Consider the following 9800-nt stretch of genomic DNA (forward strand, 5'->3'; position numbering starts at 1 on the left):
CGCCGAGTCGTGGACCAGATCCTCCGGATATGGCCCAAGCTCCGTCAGGAACCTCTCAGGGTCCATCAGTCGCCTGGGACGGAACCATCTAGGCGGTTCCGTCTCCCTGCGGCGAGGGGGCGCGGTCCGGAAGTCCATCCTTAGGAGCGAATGGTCTGACCATGACAAGGGCTCAACAACTATTTCCCCTACTGTCAGACCATTCTGCCACTGGCCAGAGACAAAAATTAGATCCAGCGTGTGTCCACCCGTGTGGGTGGGGGCATGAATTAATTGGGTCAAGTCCAAGGCCGTCATGGAAGCCAAGAACTCCTGAGCTGCCGCCGACGTCTCACCCACTGATAGCAGGTTGAAATCCCCCAAGACCATAAGGGGTCTTCAAACTTGGCCCTTTTATGACTTGTGGACTTCAACTCCCAGAATTCCTGCCTGGCTGAGGAATTCTGGGAGTTGAAGTCCACAAGTCATAAAAGGGCCAAGTTTGAAGACCCCTGACTTAGGATATGCTACATGCAAAGCATGCACCCTTTGCGGAGCTCTGATTTTGTGGAAAGAGCAGGTGCTACCTCAGAGCTCTTCAAACTTATTTTCCCAGGTAGCTTGGGGTTATTAACGTGACTTGGCCGTAGTAGGTCCGAGATGGAGAGAGAAATTTATTCTCAATAAGTACAATCCCTTTCAAAGCGAAGGTGGTAAGAAACTGAGAGATTGACTCTCCCCAATGACAGGACATGATCTTCCTCCTCCCACCTATTTTGCTTCACTTCACATGAAGATCGGTGCCAAAGTGTCCTCCCTTTTAATTTGATTATTTGATTTTTTTTCTGGATATTCCTATTTTCAACTCTGGAGTCTTCTTGCGTCTCTAGCTCCTTGAACAAAGCTGTACTTTTTTTTTTAAACACATTGAGGTGGGAAGGAAGGCATGGGGCAATATTGACATAATGGCTAATGTACGAAAACCCCATGTTTAGAGGCAGTATACCTCTGAATATCAGTTTGAAGACCGCTAATTTGTTTATTAATGGGCTTTCTAGAAACAGCTTAGTCCCTGTTGGAAAAAATTTGAAGGGCTCATTGAAGAATAGTTACCTTTTAATTTGGGCACATTTGGGAGGGGGGAATTGCAGTTATTCTCATATAAAAGTGTGAAAAGGGGGGTTTCTGGTTTTATAATGTCTGCCTGGTGTTCTGGCCATTCCCAATACATGATTAATACAGAGAAGCCTATGAGATTGCTTTCCACCCATTCCAAGTTGATTTGGGTGGGTGGGTAAGCTGGCTGGGGAATTCTGGGAGTTGAAGTCCACCCCTCTTAAAGTTACTAAGGTTGAGAAACACTGATTTAGGATCAGGTGTCACAGAGAGAAACTGGGCTAGGCAGCCTCTGAGCCAGTGATGGCAAACCTTTTAGAGACCAAGTGCTCAAAAACTGGCCCCGCCCCTGCTCTACCCCATGCCCCGCCCCCGCTCCGCCCGACCCTGCCTGCCCACAGGGCCACTCACCGCCTCCAGGGGCTGCCGCAGATTGCCCAGGTAGTCCAGCAGCGCCATGGCGGCCACGCCCTGCAGCATCAACTGCACGTTGGGGCGTGAGGGCAGTCTTGTCTACGCTGCCTGGCTGCCATGTCCTTGGTTGCGCTGCTCCGCGTGGGCCACACTCAGGGGCGACTCTCCTCCAGGGAGGCTGCTGGTGAGAGGGTCACGGGCGGAGGCAAGGCTGGGCAATGGCATGTGTGCCCACAGAGAGGGCTCCGAGTGCCGCCTCTGGCACCCGTGCCATAGGTTCGCCACCACTGCTCTGAGCAATTCCACGCCCTGCAAGGAATTGTGTCCCCTCCAACAAACGCAGACAATTCTCAGCTGCCCTTTAAAGCAAAGGAAAAGCCCATTTGATTTAAAGTGTCGTTTAATAGCCCAAAATGTCTGCGCTGCAAGTCCTGCTTGAAAGCCAAGATCTTTAGATAATGCTTTTACTTTAATAACTGTCGCCTTTCCTTTGTTGTGTGTTCTGTCTAGGGGCTGGTGTGGGAGGTTCTTTACATCTGTATAAAATAGAAGTCCAGATACCATGGATTCGAAATTGCCAAAGAAGCAAACTTTTAAAAGTGATGGTCTAGCACAGTGTTGGTCAACCTTGGCAACTTTAAGAGAGTGGCCATGAACTCCCAGAATTCCTCAGCCAGTCAGGTTGGCGGGAATTCTGGGAATTGAGGTCCATGCCTCTTAAAGTTGCCAAGGTTGACACACACCGGTCTAGCAAAATGCCTTATCCATCCTCAGATGTGTGCAAATAGCAGAGTCATAGTCTTGGTTGGTTGGAAGGAACTCTAGAGGTCATCTAGTGCAACGCTCTGCCAGTGTAGCCATCCATTACTATAGCAGGGGTTCTCAAACCTGGCCACTTTAAGACTTATGGACTTCAACTCCCAGAATTCCCTAGCCAGCCATGGCTGGCTGAGGAATTCTGGGAATTGAAGTCCACAAGTCTTAAAGTGGCCAGGTTTGAGGACCCCTGCTATAAAATTTCTGGTGGAAGGCTATCCAGTCTTGATTTAAATCTTTCCACACCTGCCAAGACAGTCTGTTTTATTACAGATAGTCCTTGACAACCACAATCGAACCCTAAGTTTCCATTGCTAAGCAAGACAGTTGTTAACTGAGCTTTACCCCATTTTATGAGCTTTCCTGCCACCGTTGTTAAATGAATCACTGCAGTTGATTCAGTTAGTAAAACGGCTGTTAAGTGAATCTGGTTTCCTCATTGAATTTGCTTGTCAGGAAGTTACAAAGGGGGTCACATGGCTGCAGGGCTGCAACAATCCTAAATAAATGCCAGTTGCCAATCATCCACATTTTGATCACATGACAATGGGGATGCTGCAACGGTCACAACTCACTTTTTCAGTGCCACTGTAACTTCAAACAATCACTGAACAAATGGTTGTAAACCAAGGGCTTCTTGTATTAAACCACTCTTACGTTTTAGGGGTTTTTTTTTTCCTGATGCCCAATCAGTCTATTTCCATATACAGTAAACTGAAACATCCTTCTTCTTTTCTTTTCTTCTGGAACATCTCTGAATGATTTTGCCCTGTCTGCTACATGATAGAGTCACTTGAAGACAGTTGTCATATTTCCTCGCAGTCTTCTCTTCGTGCTGACTAAACATCAGTCCATATATTGGTTTGCACCGATTTCCTGCTGTGATCTCTAAATCTGGATTTCATCATCTCTAACCCTCCATCTGAAAACAGCCAGTCCACAGCAGGGAGAGGATGCAGGCACACATGACGTTTCTTGCAATTTAGCAGCCCAAGATGATTCTTTGGACAGCATGCATTTGCCTGCAAAAGAATACCCTTCCCATAGACCAGAAGGCTACTGTATTGCCTTTCCAACCAGCATATTAACTTCCTGAGAGGCATGAAGCTGGACGTTGATTTAGTGGGATTTTATTAAAAGGGGGATCATAGAAGGTGATGGACATGTGTAGCCACTGGAGGGCAGCAACGGTTAAAGTCTCTCTCTCTCTCTCCCTCTCTCTCTCTAATCTGATATACAAGAGCAACATTTTAAAAAAGGTTTGTGTGTGTGTGTGTGTGAGAGAGAGAGAGGATAACTAGATGGCAGCAGACAAAAAGCTGCAAATCTTTGCTGCCAACTAGAGGTCATGTATATGTTTGCAGCCCTAGCACCATCAAAATAATTGCCCACTGAGTTTTCTGTATCATTTTGCTGTCCTTAAGGATTATCCTGATTGTTGCAACCTGGATCTCGTAGCTGGGGTTTGGGTGTGTGTGCGTGTGCATGTGCATGCACTACAAACTGCAGAGATGTGGTAATCAAGACGAGGTTATTATTTATTATTTATTATTTGTATTGTCATTGGAAATTCTATTATCTAGAATTAGAGAATCTACAATGATTAAAGGCTTAAGAATTTCTGCTAAAGAATACAAACTTAAAGCTTTTGCGGATGATCTAGTTTTTACATTGTCTCAACCAATTGAGTCACTGGAATCTTTGTTGCAAGTGCTGCATCAATATGGCAAGGTGGCTGGATTTAGAATTAATGTTAACAAGACTAAAATTCTTACAAAGAATATGATGGCTAAAGACAAAAATCAACTTACGCAAATATCAGGTTTTGAAGTGGTTAGTAAAGTCAAGTACTTGGGAATTTTTCTGTCCTCCTCTAACATGAAACTTTACCAGAATAACTATGAAAAATTGTGGAAATCAGTACAAAAAGACTTACTAATGTGGAAAAAACTCCAGTTTTCTTTGCTGGGTCGTATTGCGGCCATCAAAATGAATATTCTACCTAAGTTTCTTTTTCTATTTCAGATGTTACCTATTTTAAAAAATGAACTTAACTTGAAAGAATGGCAGAGAGATTTGAATCGCTTCATCTGGGAGGGCAAGAAAGCGAGAGTTAAATTTAAGATTATTCAAGATGTTAGAGAACGTGGAGGACTTAAAGCTCCAAATTTGACACTTTATTATGATTCTTGTGCATTAACATGGACGACGGATTGGATTAACTTGTCAAACAAGAGGATTTTGAATCTTGAAGGATGGGACTTGTACTTTGGGTGGCATGCCTACCTTTTTATGCAGAAAAAGATTGACAAAACTTTTAGAAATCATATAATAAGGGCTGCATTGTTAAGAGTTTGGCAAAAGTATTATTTTAAGTTTGATGTCAAACTTCCAATTTGGGTGATACCATCACATATTTTTTTGACTATACCTAGATTTGTGGTGATGGAGGCGCCATCTTATAAAGATTTGTTATATCAGAGTGGTAGTGGTGATTGGTGCCTCAAATCAATAGAACTTTTGAAACAGAAAAATCCAGATTTTTCTTGGCTTGTGTATAGACAAATTCAAGAGAGATGGCGAATTGATAAAAAAAACTGCTTTTTTTATGGAAGATGGGAATTTTTTGAAACAAGTAAGGGATGATGCTAAAGGACATATCAGGAGGATATATAATGTTTTATTAGAATTGGATTCAGAAACTGAGCTAGTTAAAGATTGTATGATTAAATGGGCTCAAAATATAGGAGAAACAATTTCTATGGATACCTGGGAGTTGATATGGGTGAGAAATGTGAAATTTACGCAAGCTAAAAATTTACGTGAGAATTTTTATAAAATGTTTTATAGATGGCACTTGGATCCTGCAACTATGTCTCGCATTTATGAGAACTACGAATCCAAGTGCTGGAGGTGTGGACAACAAGATGCAACTTTTTTTCATATGTGGTGGACTTGCAAGGTTATTAAGGCCTTCTGGATAAAATTGTGGTGGAATTTACAGCAAATCTTTAAAAGAAGAATTATTTTTTTGCCCCAGTTGTTTCTCCTAGGTATCACACAAAATTTGGATGTAAAAGAAACGAACTTGATGTTGTATTGTTTAACTGCTGCCCGTTTGTTGATAGCTCAAAATTGGAAGAGTAAAGTTCTACCTACAATGGAGGACTGGAGATTGAAGGTTTCGTATTTTGCTGAAATGGCAAAGATTTCGGCTTATTTGAAGAATCACTCAAACGAACAATTTTTATCAATATGGAGAAGATGGATTGCTTATATTCAAAAAAAGCATAGAATGGTGGAATATAATTTAGGTTTTTAGTTAACTTGTTCTTTTTTTTATATTTATATTTCATCTATTTATGTAGAATGATATTTAGTGGAGTTAGGGATATTAATACTAGTTTACTTTTATTTGAATAGTATCCTGGGATTAGGTTTGGGAAGTCCGGGGTGGGGGGTGGGGGGAGGGGCTTTTTTATAGCATTGTGATATACTTGTGATGTTCTTTTTTTTATGATGAAAATAATAAAAAATTATATTTGAAAAAAAAAAAAGACGAGGTTGGAAATGAGAAGCAAATGAGGAAATATGTAGCGTGCTATAAATCACAAATCAGAATGGAAGAACATAAAGGTAGGGTTTACACCTTGGCATACTCTGCACATCATCATTTTGGTGCTGTGGTTTGCTGTGTATGCCAGATAAGATGGAGAGGATTCTAAAAAGCTTGTGCAAAATTCACCCTGCCTGGAACACTGCACAGAGTGTGTGTGTTTGGGGGGGGGGTTATTGTGAAAATCTGCAACATGGTGTAGAATTGCAATCCAAGCCCCACCCTTTGTGGCATATACAGGTGGAATCAAGACAATACTCTCAAGTTTTATTTTACTTCTGTCAAGTAATAAAACACAAGTTGTATGCAATAAGCCTGAGCTATAAAGAATCACAATTGGGCTTCCTAGCTGTCTTCTTTAGCAAAATAGGGGTTACTTTTTTGTAGTCTTGTCACCAACAAGGATTTTACCATCTTGGAGATTCTGAAGATGTTTGTTGCACCCAATTTAATGTTTTCCCCTTGCTGTGTGCAGAGAACTTTAGGCTAATTTGATATGTTCTTCTTGGCAGCTCAGTGCAGCCACCGGGCTGTGAAATATCACCATAATGCACTTGGTGAACTTCCTGAAATGTTTGGTTTGCAAATTAATATTGGGTAGGTCATAACTCCAAGAAATAATTTAGGAGTGTTTCAGGTATTCAGAAGCTAATTGTCACAGGGATGAATCCACTTAGCAGCTGAAAGCAATACAGGTAAATCCTCGACTCACGACCACAAATTGGGGTCAGAGTTCCATTGCTCAGTAAGGCCGTTGTTAAGTGAGTCAAAGAAGTAATGCAAGATTGGAAGACGTGGAGAGACCTGTCCCATTGAATCGGGGGTGACATGATAGTAGTATTCCAATATCTGAGGGGCTGCCACCAAAAAGAGGGGGTCAAATTATTCTCCAAAGCACCAGAGGGAAGGACAAAAAACAATGGTTGGAAACTGATCAAACAGAGAAGCAGCCTGGAATTAAGGAGGGACTTCCTAACAGTGAGGACAATTAACCAGTGGAACAGCTTGCCTCCAGAAATCGTGGGTGCTCCATCACTGGAGGCTTTTAAGAAGAGACTGAACAACCACTTGTCTGAAATAGTGTAGGGCCTCTGCTTGAGCAGCTGGTTGGACTAGAAGACCTCCAGAGTCCCTTCCAACTGATGGTGTTCTGTGTTCTATATTCTTTATCTTCAGAAGTAGCCACAGGGTAATGATAGGTAGGATTCTAGGAAGCACTGGCCGGAAGTGGCGCCGTAAATGACTTGGAAGCCTCATTTTCTTTTGGACCGCTCTTATTTTTCTTGCTCTTTAAACACCTCTCATTTATTTATCGCCATGGATCAGCTTTGCAATGCTTTGTTGTATCCACAGACCTGAATTTTTATTTGCAGAGCATGGTAGAAATAAGGTTTAGGATTACGTGAAATTAAATCCATGGCTCCAGGTGAGTTTCAAGCTATTGATCTGAGCTTTTAAACTGTTTCTCCGACAATTTTCGGAACACCTAGCTCACGTCAACACAAGTGTCAATGCTGTTAACATCAGATGTTTTTGCATTGACAATAAAGGGAAATGTAGCCATCTTTTACCTTTTGCTTTTAGAGTTAGATAATGCTGGGAGAGGGGATGTGAACGAGAGTCCAGCTAGACATAACAACACTAGACCTAGTGTGAGAAACAAGGTTATTGTAACCAGAGCTGATAAGGAATTGGCAGCCTGTAGAACTGGAGAGGAGACCTGTGCTTCAAGCTAATTGGGGAATGTGATTTATGACAGTTAATTGAAGGAAGGAATTGTGCTTTGATACTATGTGCCCAGGGGAGGGGAATTCAGTTTTTGGCTTTGATTATGCGATGCCGATGTTATACTACTCAAAATAAAGATTCTTTAAGGTAAACAATGCCTCGAAGTTCTTTTGAAGAGTTTCATCTGTCGGAACCATGACAACAAGTTCAACTGACAACGTCTGCATGCTTCCAATCTAGATCTCTGCAAATAAAATTTATGACAGGGATAAATTGTGCTTGTAAATTATTTCTCCAAATCATAAAACGAGATACCGTTCAAAAAAAAAAAGCATGGAAAAAATATCAGAATGCAAGGATCTCTTAACATTTCATCCATGATGCCTATTGTAATGATTTCACAGCTATGTATGGAAAATAATGTTAACCAGATCAAGCACAAACCGAGCAGTGGCATTCTTGTAAACTTGGCTAGGTTTTAAACTTGCCTTTGTTTTATTTATTTGTTTGTCTTTTTGGTGACTGAATGTTATGTGAACTCAAGCAATTTGATTAATTCATGACTCAGTGCAAGATTTCTGTCAAGTTAGTAACCAAAGTGGGATGTGAACATAGGGAGAATTAATGCATTGATCCCTTTCCAAGTTTGTCCCAAAGAGACCCACATTGCCAGCTGAAAAGTAAACCAGCCTGCTAGACCATTTGATCCTGTAATTCAGCTATAGAGCAAAGATGGAGCTCCCCTAACATCATGTGTATGATTTATAATAAACCCCTCCCTCAAAAGTTACATTTATAGGTAAGAATAGACCCCTTTGCCAAAGGTCCTTGAAATTGCCCACATACCTTGCAATCAAACACCTAGATCAGGGGTGTCAAACTCGCAATATCACGTGACGTGTCGCGAATTATCGCGACTTTTTCCCCATTGCCGGAGCTGGGGTGGGTGCGGTTTCGGCATAACGTATCCAGCCCACGGACCGGCAGTTTGACATCCTTGACCTAGATGAAATCAGAGTTTAAATGTATTTATCTGCCAATCACATCATTTCCTTGGGGGGGGTGCAAGCAGGGTCATGCGACAAGCATTAACAAAGAACTCCAAAAACCCCATCCCTGAAATAAAAATTTTGAATTAAAGAAAAGGAACTTATAGAAAAGGAACTTATATAAAGAAAAGTAATTTATAGCAACCCTGTTCGTTCTACTTCTCTGTGCCTGTCTATCCTTGAAAGGCACTCTTTTCTCTTCTCTCCGTATTGTGTTTCGTACATTGGTTTCCTGCAAACATATCCCATCCTATCCCACAATATGCACAATTGCATCCAATCACAACTTATCTATTATGGTCTGTCTATTTGTAGATATATGTTTGTTTGTGTGTGTGTATATATAAAATTTCTCTCCTCCCTGGTTTGGAAACTGGTCCATGAAATATCTCAGCAAATCTACACAGGTAGTTTTTGACTTATGATTGTAATGGAGCCTGCCCATTATGGTTCTAAGTCATGACGGTCATAAAGTGGGCCACCCACATGACTGATCCAATTTTACCATAATTGTTAAGCAAACACTGCAGTCATTAAGCAAGCCAATTGTTCACTATGGATTGCTATTTAACAAAAACTGGAAATAAATGTTGCTTTTTTGGCAAAAAAAAAAAAGATCAAAAAGTGGTTTTAATGGTTGTGGTTATGTGACTACAGGACAGTGCAAACAGCCATAAGCTGAGTGCCCAAAATGTGATCACGTGACTGTGGAAGAGGGGGGAGTACGGCCATCAGAAATTCAAAACTGGGTCATAAGTACCTCTGAGGAAGCTTGTCATAACTTTAAACAGTTGCTATGCGAGGACTACTTATATCTATGTCATGGTTCCGAAAAATGAGACCAAAAAAGAACTCCAAAGCAAAAAGAATTTCCTTAGAGAGCATGTTTATTTGGCTACATAATATCAGCACGTTCAAAGGTGAACCCAAAACTGAAAAACCCCCCCAAAGGTTACAAAGTTAGAGTTAAACTTCCCACCCCAGCATTGTGTCATTAATCACGTTCCCCAATTAACTACTTGCACGGCTTTCTGATGGAAACTACAGCACGCCAAAATGCAGTTAGCAATGACCTTGGTTCC

This window comes from Protobothrops mucrosquamatus, unplaced genomic scaffold (assembly GCF_001527695.2).
Source record: "Protobothrops mucrosquamatus isolate PMUCROS unplaced genomic scaffold, P.Mucros_1.0 scaffold157, whole genome shotgun sequence".
Lineage (NCBI taxonomy): Eukaryota > Metazoa > Chordata > Lepidosauria > Squamata > Viperidae > Protobothrops > Protobothrops mucrosquamatus.